At 34.5% G+C, this 9,903-nt stretch overlaps 1 pseudogene; it reads left to right on the forward strand.

Moving 5' to 3' along the window:
* Window positions 1-8,729: 8,729 nt before the first annotated feature.
* LOC120136389 lies at window positions 8,730-9,468 on the forward strand (annotated as a pseudogene).
* Window positions 9,469-9,903: the final 435 nt, after the last annotated feature.

A 9,903-nucleotide genomic window follows, 5' to 3' on the forward strand; every position in this document is an offset into this window, starting at 1 on the left:
GAAGGTGGCTCATTGTCATAAGCTTCAAGAGCCTTACAGATCATTTCTGTCAATTTGGCACTTCATGTACATGTTTATAAATAGTTCAACTTTATTCTTGGATCCAAGGAAAGCCATCATTTCTTTGTCAATGGAAAAATATCATGTATAGTGCGTGGAAAAAACAAGATAAGAGGAAATCTGTTCTCAATTGGCAGATTATGAATATAGCCTATTTTCAGTGTAACAGCATGAAAATGCTTCGAATCTACAAATTCTGGATCTACATCGAATAAGTATTGTGATATCCCAGTCCAAACATTAACTGGAGCAATTGTCACGTTCTCGTAGTAGAAATAAGGAGACCTAATAGCATCTTCTGGAAGTGTTCTTAAAGTTATCTGATCTGATTTGGTATGAACCCCAAAACCAATCATTAGATTTGGAAAAATGAATTTGCTCATAGTAGAAATAAGGAGACCCAATAGCATCTTCTGGAAGTGTTCTTTGAGTTATCTGATCTGGTTCGGTAGGAACCCCAGAACCAATCATTGGAATTGAAAGATGAACTGCATGATCGTCTTCATTAAGAAGCTTCTTTTCAAGCTTCCTCTGCTTCTTCCTTTTCAAAAACATAGCTCAAGTTTCGCCTTTGTTTGTAATTGGGGTCATTGTATAATGAATTCCTACCTTCTACTGGAAGAAGTACGTCAGCAACCTTAGCCATTTGATCAGCACATATAAAATCTGTCAACTCTGCAATTGATGAATCTGGACCACATCTCTCCATGGCTATTGAAGCCTCAGCCTCTGAGAATCCCATTTTTGTCAAGTATAACAATTTACTCTCCTCATTAGAATCAGAATTCAGGATTTCCTCAATATCAGAAGAACTATCAATATATGTGAAATCATCCTGAAATATTGCTTCATAATCAGATGAGTTGTTATCAGAATCAACATGTTGTATGGATGCAGATTTTTCAAAAACCTGTACCACTGTATATGTAGTCTTGCTGTTGCATCAGATTACTGTTCACATAAATTGGTTTCTCGCCCACAGAAAAGTATATTCCAGAAATAGCCTTCACTGAAAACAAGGTTCACTATGTCAGCTTGGAATAAATTACCAAGCAATTTATACTAATCTGTCTGACTAGACCCCTCCAGATACATAAAATGGTCACCTCATTCAGAAGACACATATCTCAGACGTTTTTGTCAGAATGATTGAGTACTTCTTAAATTTGTGACAACATGAAGAGAATTTCTCCAGTTACTTGAAATATACTGTTTAGTGACACCAGAATGAGAGTATTCAAGATAAACAAATTTGGGGCACGAATAAAGCTACAAGTACCTACAACAGTTCATTGTCAAAATTGGACCTCGTGGGGATCATGACATTTCAGTCAAACAGACATTGAGAGTGAATCAGACAAATCTAGAGGGACATCTTGAGGGCCCATTTCAATCAGAAATAGAATATTGGGGCATTTTGAAGGCTCACAACAATATGAATATTTGGGCATTCTTAGAGGCTCATTTCAATAAGAAGTAATGTTGAGCACACTTTTAACATCTGTATCAACAAATGTTGGGGCATTTTAAAGGTTCCTTCAGACAGATCCATGTGGGGCATTTTGAAGGCTCAGATTAACAAGAAGCAAATATTGAGGCATGCTGAAAGCCCATTTCAATCAGAATTAGGACTGTTGATGCATTTTTGAACGATCGTATCAGAAAATGCTGGGGCATGCTGAAGGCCCACATCATAATGTGCTAAAAATCATTGACTTGAGCAGATATTTCCAATGAGACAGAAAAATATGAAGAATGAAAATGGTGAAACAATAACAATCAATCTGACTACACATAATTTCTTCGTTCATCAGGCAGTTGCATTAGGGTCCTGTTGCTGAACAAATATTTATTCAGCAAGTATGGTTTCAAATACCCAATCTTCTTAAACCATGTGTCACATGACAGTGTATTCTTTGTTAAGCTACATCATGGTTGCATGAATAAAGATGGTCTTTTTGTAGACCATTCGATCCAAGGATCAGTTCCTCGAGACCTCGAAATCTAAATTTGGCCTTTTGTGTGTCGGTGATAATTGAAAATATTTCTTTGAGATTCCTGTCAGTTAGTTTTAGCCATACTGTTGAGGTTACGAATCTGTTTTTCATATCAGTTTTGTTTACTTGATGACATTGAAAAGAGAAGCTCATGTATATTGCTCTTTCCCGAAGTTATTGGGGTTATCATTGCCAGCTAGACTGAACCGAGTTTTCATCTATTTGGTTTATCATGTGCGTTTCATCCCCAGCATCAAGAATTCTACGGATATCTTTCCATACATGGCTCTTATAGTGGGTGTGTTTCTAATTCCTACAACGCTCATTATAGAAGAAAACGTGATCAGTATTACACTTGCCCTTGCCCGAGATGATATCGAGATCAATTAGTGTCTCCTATTCAATTCGACACTAGCACATTTTGTGAATTTAACCAACTTTTTGATCATACCAGTATTTCACTTGTATTCCCATTGAGTTTTGTTCTCAAGTGGTTTTGTGACATCATACAAAAACTTTGAACACCAAGCAAAGAGCTTCATTGACCAATAATTCGAGCAGAAACCACAAGAAATGATGAATGTGTTGTCAAATGTTTTACGAACTAGTTATTCCGATGCTAAACCAATGTTGTTATCATATGGTTTTCCTTTATTGATCCAAGATAAATTTTGTCTTCTTCAACCCCAAGATTAGAAATGAGATATGATGAAGATTTCTTTCCACATAAAGAGAACTGAAATTTTAAACAAGAAACTAGTGGCGCCAACTAAGGTTGAACGACAGGTTGTTGTTAAGCATCTCGGCGTGATATGGTCCAAGTTGTCGTATTCGAGATTGGATTAGATGTGGAGACATGAAAGGAATTAGGATAAATCCTCCTTGTGATATGTTTCAAGAGTCAAATCAGAACATACTCTACTCTCCTAATTAATCCCTGCTGAGTCAGGTATATCTACATCTACACTCTTCAAAGATGATAGATTCTATTTTTAAAGATGATAGATTCTCTTTTCAAAGATGAAAGCTTTATTGGATTTCTACACAAGTCCAGACAAAGAAAGCCGGTGTTACCAAAGACAAAATGGGGCATCAAAGTCATAGTTCTGACTACGGCAAGAGTTCCATAAATGAAACAATTCTTATGAGACTTAAATGAAGCAAAAAAGACACAAAGATACAAGTTGATCAGATGATTCTGCAGAAATGCAAGCTTGATAGCATAAGTTTCTACACTGATATCCAGAGGTAACCCTGGCAATAAATGATGAAGTGAAGGAAGACCAAGTTCACCACTTTGAAGTCAAATAAAGATTGCATCAATATTCATGCATTCATAAGAATATCATTTACACAATAGATAATACATTACATTGATACATATGATTGCATTCAAACATAAGGTTTTGCAGATCTTCATATGAAAAAGAAGATTCATGATGAACAATACCTTACAAGAAGAATGTAGAATTCAAAACTTCGAATGCAGGAATCACGCCAATATCTGAAGAATAGATGGACGCAATCCACAAGAATGAACATTATTTTGAGGTTGGGTCATGTTACCCAATCAACATGTTATTTTGAAAAATAATGAGAAAATGATTTCCATAGTTTCTCATTCAATCTTTTCTAAAAATAAAATTGTTGAAAAGTAAGAAAACGATTTTCATAGTTTCTTACTTAGTAAACTATTTCCCACATCTGTAAGTCCTACAGTGTATGATGTTTCCAAAAAGCCTTCGGGAGCTTTTTGATGTTTTCAAAGCCTTAGGGTCATCTATAAGTCCTACAGTGCATGATGTTTCCAAAAAGCCTTTGGGAGCTTTTTGATGTTTTCAAAACCTTCGAGTCAGCTGTAAGCCCTACAGTGCAAAATGTTTTTTTATTATTAAAACATTTCCAGGTAGAGTTCATAATGAGAAAAACTCATCTGAAGAAGGAAGAAGAAGTTCATAATGAGAAGAACTTGTTCAACTTTTCGCTTGAATTCATCATTCGATGGATCAACATTACCAGGTCGAGTTCATAATGAGAAGAACTCATCTGAAGAAGGAAGAAGAAGTTCATAATGAGAAGAACTTGTTCAACTTTTCGCTTGAATTCATCATTCGATGGATCAGCATTACCAGGTCAAGTTCATAATGAGAAGAACTCATCTGAAGAAGGAAGAAGGAGTTCATAATGAGAAGAACTCATCTGAAGAAGGAAGAAGAAGTTCATAATGAGAAGAACTTGTTCAACTTTTCGCTTGAATTCATCATTCGATGGATCAGCATTACCAGGTCGAGTTCATAATGAGAAGAACTCATCTGAAGAAGGAATAAGAAGTTCATAATGAGAAGAACTTGTTCAACTTTTCGCTTGAATTCATCATTCGATGGATCAGCATTACCAGGTCGAGTTCATAATGAGAAGAACTCATCTGAAGAAGGAAGAAGGAGTTCATAATGAGAAGAACTCATCTGAAGAAGGAAGAAGAAGTTCATAATGAGAAGAACTTGTTCAACTTTTCGCTTGAATTCATCATTCGATGGATCAGCATTACGAAGGTAAAGTTCATAATGAGAAGAACTCATCTGAAGAAGAAGAAAAAGTTCATAATGAGAAGAACTTGTTCAACCTTTTGCTTGAATTCATCATTCGATGGATCAACATTGCCAGGTAGAGTTCATAATGAGAAGAACTCATCTGAAGAAAGAAGAAGAAGTTCATAATAAGAAGAACTTGTTAAACCTTTTGCTCGACTCTATCCAGAAGGAGATAGATCAGCATCAACATTTTAGAGAAAGTTCATAATGAGAAGAACTCATCTGAAGAGGAAGAAGAAGTTCATAATGAGAAGAGCTTGTTCAACCTTTTGCTCGACTCTATCGCAAAGATAGATCAACATCAACATTTCCAGAGACAGCTCATAATGAGAAGAACTCATCTGAAGAGGAAGAAGAAGTTCATAATGAGAAGAACTTGTTCAACCTTTTGCTTGATTCTATCACATAAGGTAGATCAACATCAACTTTGCCAGAAGAAGTTCATAATGAGAAGAACTCATCTGAAGAAGAAGAAGTTCGTAATTTTTCAATATTTTATTCTCTATCGTAGAAGGATATAGAGCAATATCAATGTTCAACCTTTTGCTATTTCAGTGGAAGAAGTTCATAATGAGAAGAATTTGTTCAACATTTATGTCCTAATCAAGAGAAGTCAAATGAGCAAAAATTTATTGTCTTTTCGTCTTTGCCCTATTCTTGTTAACACAAGAATGAGCAAAGAGGGGCAGCTGTAGACACTAAATTTTTAGCTGCAGTAGCCCTTCCACGTTGCAAATTCCAGCAGCTTCTAACTGCAGCAGCCCCTCCACGTTTCAGCTCTACTACAGCACCCTTTCTAGCAGCTTCCGGAAGCCAGCTGCCCTTCCACGTTGAAGCTATAGGGTGAGTCACCACCATAGTTTGGTGACTTATCGGAAAATCGCCCTATTAACTGGTCCATAGCGAGCCTTGGTGGTGGCTATAAAGCCACCAAATCTGCAAAATCAAAAAAAAAAAAGAAAAAAAAGGAACCACCACCAAAACCACGAGCAAGCAATGAGAGCAAGCAACGACGACCAACAACGAAAAGAAGAGAAGAGATAGAGGGAACTTACCTCATCGGAGCCTCCCTACACCGCGAAAAGAATCAAAATACCCGAAGGTATTTTTTAGATCTACGTAAATTAAAGGTTTTAAGGGAGAACGGTGTCGGAATCGGTCTTAGAATGGTCTGATCTATATTTTGAGAAGATTTTGTATTTTTCGGCCACCGTATGCGATGGCCGGCGGTGGTGACTGGAGCCATAGCTCCCTTCGGTCAGAGGCTCTAGAGAGAAGGGGGAGAGAATTTTTTTTCTCTCTTCTAGAGAGAGAGAAGAAAATGAAAAAAAATGAAAAGAATTTGGCCTTTAGGGCCATTTAAAGGGTATTTATACCCTCACCAAAACGACGTAGTTTTGATGAGGGGCTTGCCTGTAATTTGATAAGGGTAAAATCCTTTCTGCAACACTCATACTTTTGTAACTTTGCAATTTAGTCACTAAAAGTAATTTTTGATCATTTTAATTCAGCCTTTTAATTTTATGTACTTTATAATTTAATCATTAATATGTTTATATAAATATTTTAGGTAAATTACTGATTTAATCCTTTAATTTTAATAATTAATATTTTAATCCTGAACATTATGTTCTAAGTTATTTTAATTTGATATTAAAATTTTATATAATTTTATTTTAGTCACTAAATTAATAAATGGGCAAATAGCATGTCTAATCCCTTAATTTTAAATAATTAATTACAAATTAGGTATTTAATTTTATTAGATTATAATTTAGTCCCTAAGTTTAATATTTTCATTTATTTTACAAGCTTTATTACTTTTTATTTTTTTTCATACCATGTTTTAAATTTATTTTAAACATTATTTAATCATATGTTACTTTTATATTTATGTTCATATATATTTAATTATCATTACTATTACTATTATTCTTTATTAATTATGTCAATATATAGTCTTATAAATATATAATATTTATTTATTTATTCTATTTTCCTATTTATAAATTTAATTTTATAAATTACTTTTAAGAAAAATAATCATATTTGATATTTATTTATTTTAATATCGAAGAAAAGAGTTGTCTTAAGGCACCTAGAAGCCATTTTCTGATATTTTTAAATAAATAAATATCTTATTAAAATAAATTTTTATTTAAGAAAATGTTTTGGTTATTTATTTATTTTTCAATATCAAAGAAAACAGCTGTCTTAAGGTACCTAGAAGCTTTTTCTGATATTTTTGAATAAATAAATAACTTACTATATTAAAATAAAATGTTTTTGATATTTATTTATTTTTTAATATCAAAGAAAAGAGCTGTCTTAAAGCACCTAGAAGCCTTTTTCTGATATTTCTAAATAAGTAAATATTATTTTATGTATATTAATATATTTTCTTAAAATTATTTGAAATAATAGAATTATGAATTAAATATATCTTTGAATTTTTAAATTTCCAATAATAGAGACAATTTATAATTAAAAAGTACCAATTTTGGGCGTTGTAGGGGTGCTAATCCTTCCCTAAACGTAACCGACCACGAATCCCTTTTTATTATTAAAAGGAACGAATTTTTGGTTATAAACGCAGATCAGTTCATCTTTTAACTGATGTTTTCTTAAAACTCTTTTAAAAGATAATTTTTAGGTATTCGACCTACTTAACCCAAAAGGCCGATGGCGACTCCCAAATTATTTTAAAAACCATTTATTCACATCACTTTTCCCGCCAAGTAAGTACAAAATTCGTGCCCGGGCGAAAACCGATTACGACAATTCTCTTACTAGGCTCTTCTCTGTTTGGAAACTCAAATTATTTTCCTGTACAAAACATTTTTTTTATATAAAATGGTCTCCAGACGATAGAGAGTTATTTTATTGAGTGTTTCGACTGTTAAAAATTACAAAATGATCATTCGACTATTCATTATGTTTCAAATTCGTTCTTATTGGTTAAAAAATTGGATGTAGTTTGAGCTAAATATTATCATTCTGACTTAGATATGATAGTCATTTGAGATTATGAGATCATATTTTATCATATCTCAATCAACGTATCAAAATTTTAACGGAAAAATACGAGTTTGAAAAATAATAAAAATCAAATGATTATTTTGTAACTTTTAATAGTCGAATGACTCAACAAATAAACTTTCTATTATAGAAGGACCATTATAACTTTTGATAATCAATAATCTGTACTTTATCATTAAAAAACTGTAATAATTAACTTTGCGATTCATAAACATTAATTTATGTTAAAAATTATATAAAATTACGAAAACCCAACGTGGTTAATGTTGGATAAGGCGAGAAATTACGAAGTTGGGACAAATAATATAACCATAATAATTTGTATTAGTAGGTTTATATTGTCCTACAACGACTCAAGCTACCACTCAGCTTCGCAGCTCTATCCAACTTTGAATAGCGTAATTTAAGATATTTATGTTTTCTATTCAACTTTCTGCATCCATATCTCATTCATGTGGATTTTTTTAAAATCTTGGTGAATCTTTTACGGGGTTTTCCTTGATCAGATGAATAATTTCTTTTATTTTTTTGGAAATAGAAGAGACGAAATCTCGAAATAAAAATTGAACATTAATATTTTAAGAGCACAGAATGGATCCATCTTTAGAGTTTGAACGCCTATTTAGTGAACAATATTTCACAAGTATCTCACCAAACTGTGAAATAAATTAAACTATTAATAATGCTATCAAGGGTGAGATTCTCTGAAATAAAATCAAAGTGCCTAATTAACTTTACAAAGGAGTCTTGGATTCGGAACTCCAGTGTGTGAATAGGAACTTACAGTCGATTTTCATTACTAAATCATGTCCTAATTTGCATTCTTTCTTTTTTCCAACCCCACTCCCTCCGTATGTGTTAGAAATGAGAAAAGCAATGGAGCTTAATATATGAGAATTGAAAAGAAAAAGCACCCACAACCGCAAGCTTGATTTGCTTTTATCAAAACACAAAGCATCATCATCATCATCCAATCCTTCCTGTTTTGTTCCATTTCTTACGCGTAACATATTATTCCTTCTTTCTTCTCAAATTTGTCATTCGGCCGACCATAACCTTTCTTTATTTTCACTTTCCATCCATTTTGCACTACAAATACCTTCGCATTTTCCATGACAGACCAAGATAACCCAAAAGACAAAATGCCAAAACAAAGTAAACCCAAACCACCACAACAAAGCCATGGAGGAGGAGGAGGAGGCGCAGGCCGCTCTTGTGGCTTATGTCTTTTCATTTCCTTCCTCTTCTTAGGAGTCACAGCACTTACTCTATGGCTCATCTACCGTCCCCACAAGCCTCGTTTCACAGTCGTAAGCGCCGCCATCTACCAGCTCAACGCTACCTCCCAACCCTTCATTTCCACCTCCATGCAATTCACCATAGTCACACGAAACCCCAACAGGAGAGTCTCCATCCTTTACGATAAGTTGCAAGCTTATGTTTTGTACAAAAACCAACAGATAACTCCCCCACTGGACTTACCACCACTGTTCCACGAGACGAAGACCACGGTGGCGTTTTCTCCGGTGCTCGGTAGCGCGACGGTGCCGGCTTCGGCGGAGGTGGTGAATGGACTGATGATGGATGAGACATACGGAGTGGTGGCGCTGAGGGTGGTGGTATTGGGGAGTTGAGATGGAAGACCGGTGCTGTAAAGACGGGAAGTACGACGTTTATGTGAAATGTGATGTTTGGGTTGGTTTGAAGAAGGGGTGACAGGACCGGTGCCTTTGGTCGGAGCTCCTCCATGTAAAGTGGATATATGAAGCATAAGTAAATGGTTTTTACTTTAAAAGCTGATTCCGGCTTCTTTCTTCTGGTTTTCTGTCATGAATTTTAGTGTAGGCTGTAGCTTTGGTGCTTGTACTTTTTCATACTTCTGTAAGCTTATTTTGTTTTTATTACTATACAATTATCTGCAGACAAAAAAAAAATCTAATTCAGGCGTAGAGGAAATGTATGGAATGTAAGCAACGTATTATGCAAACGGGGTCGGTCTTCTTCATCTTCATGTTGCTGTCTCAATTTCAGTGCAGAGTGTAATTAGTAAAGTAATAGTGAAGTAAATTGTGTTATGTCGGTGCAGTGTTTCGGAATTGGCACAAGGCGTCAGCTAAAGTCGGCCACTACCCTACCGTCTGATATTTCATTTTGGCTTTTATATCATCTGTGGTCATTGCTCCCGATCTTAAGTAACTCACTTGTTACCTTTTTCA

This window comes from Hibiscus syriacus, unplaced genomic scaffold, assembly GCF_006381635.1.
Source record: "Hibiscus syriacus cultivar Baekdansim isolate YM2019G1 unplaced genomic scaffold, ASM638163v2 tig00110627_pilon, whole genome shotgun sequence".
NCBI lineage: Eukaryota > Viridiplantae > Streptophyta > Magnoliopsida > Malvales > Malvaceae > Hibiscus > Hibiscus syriacus.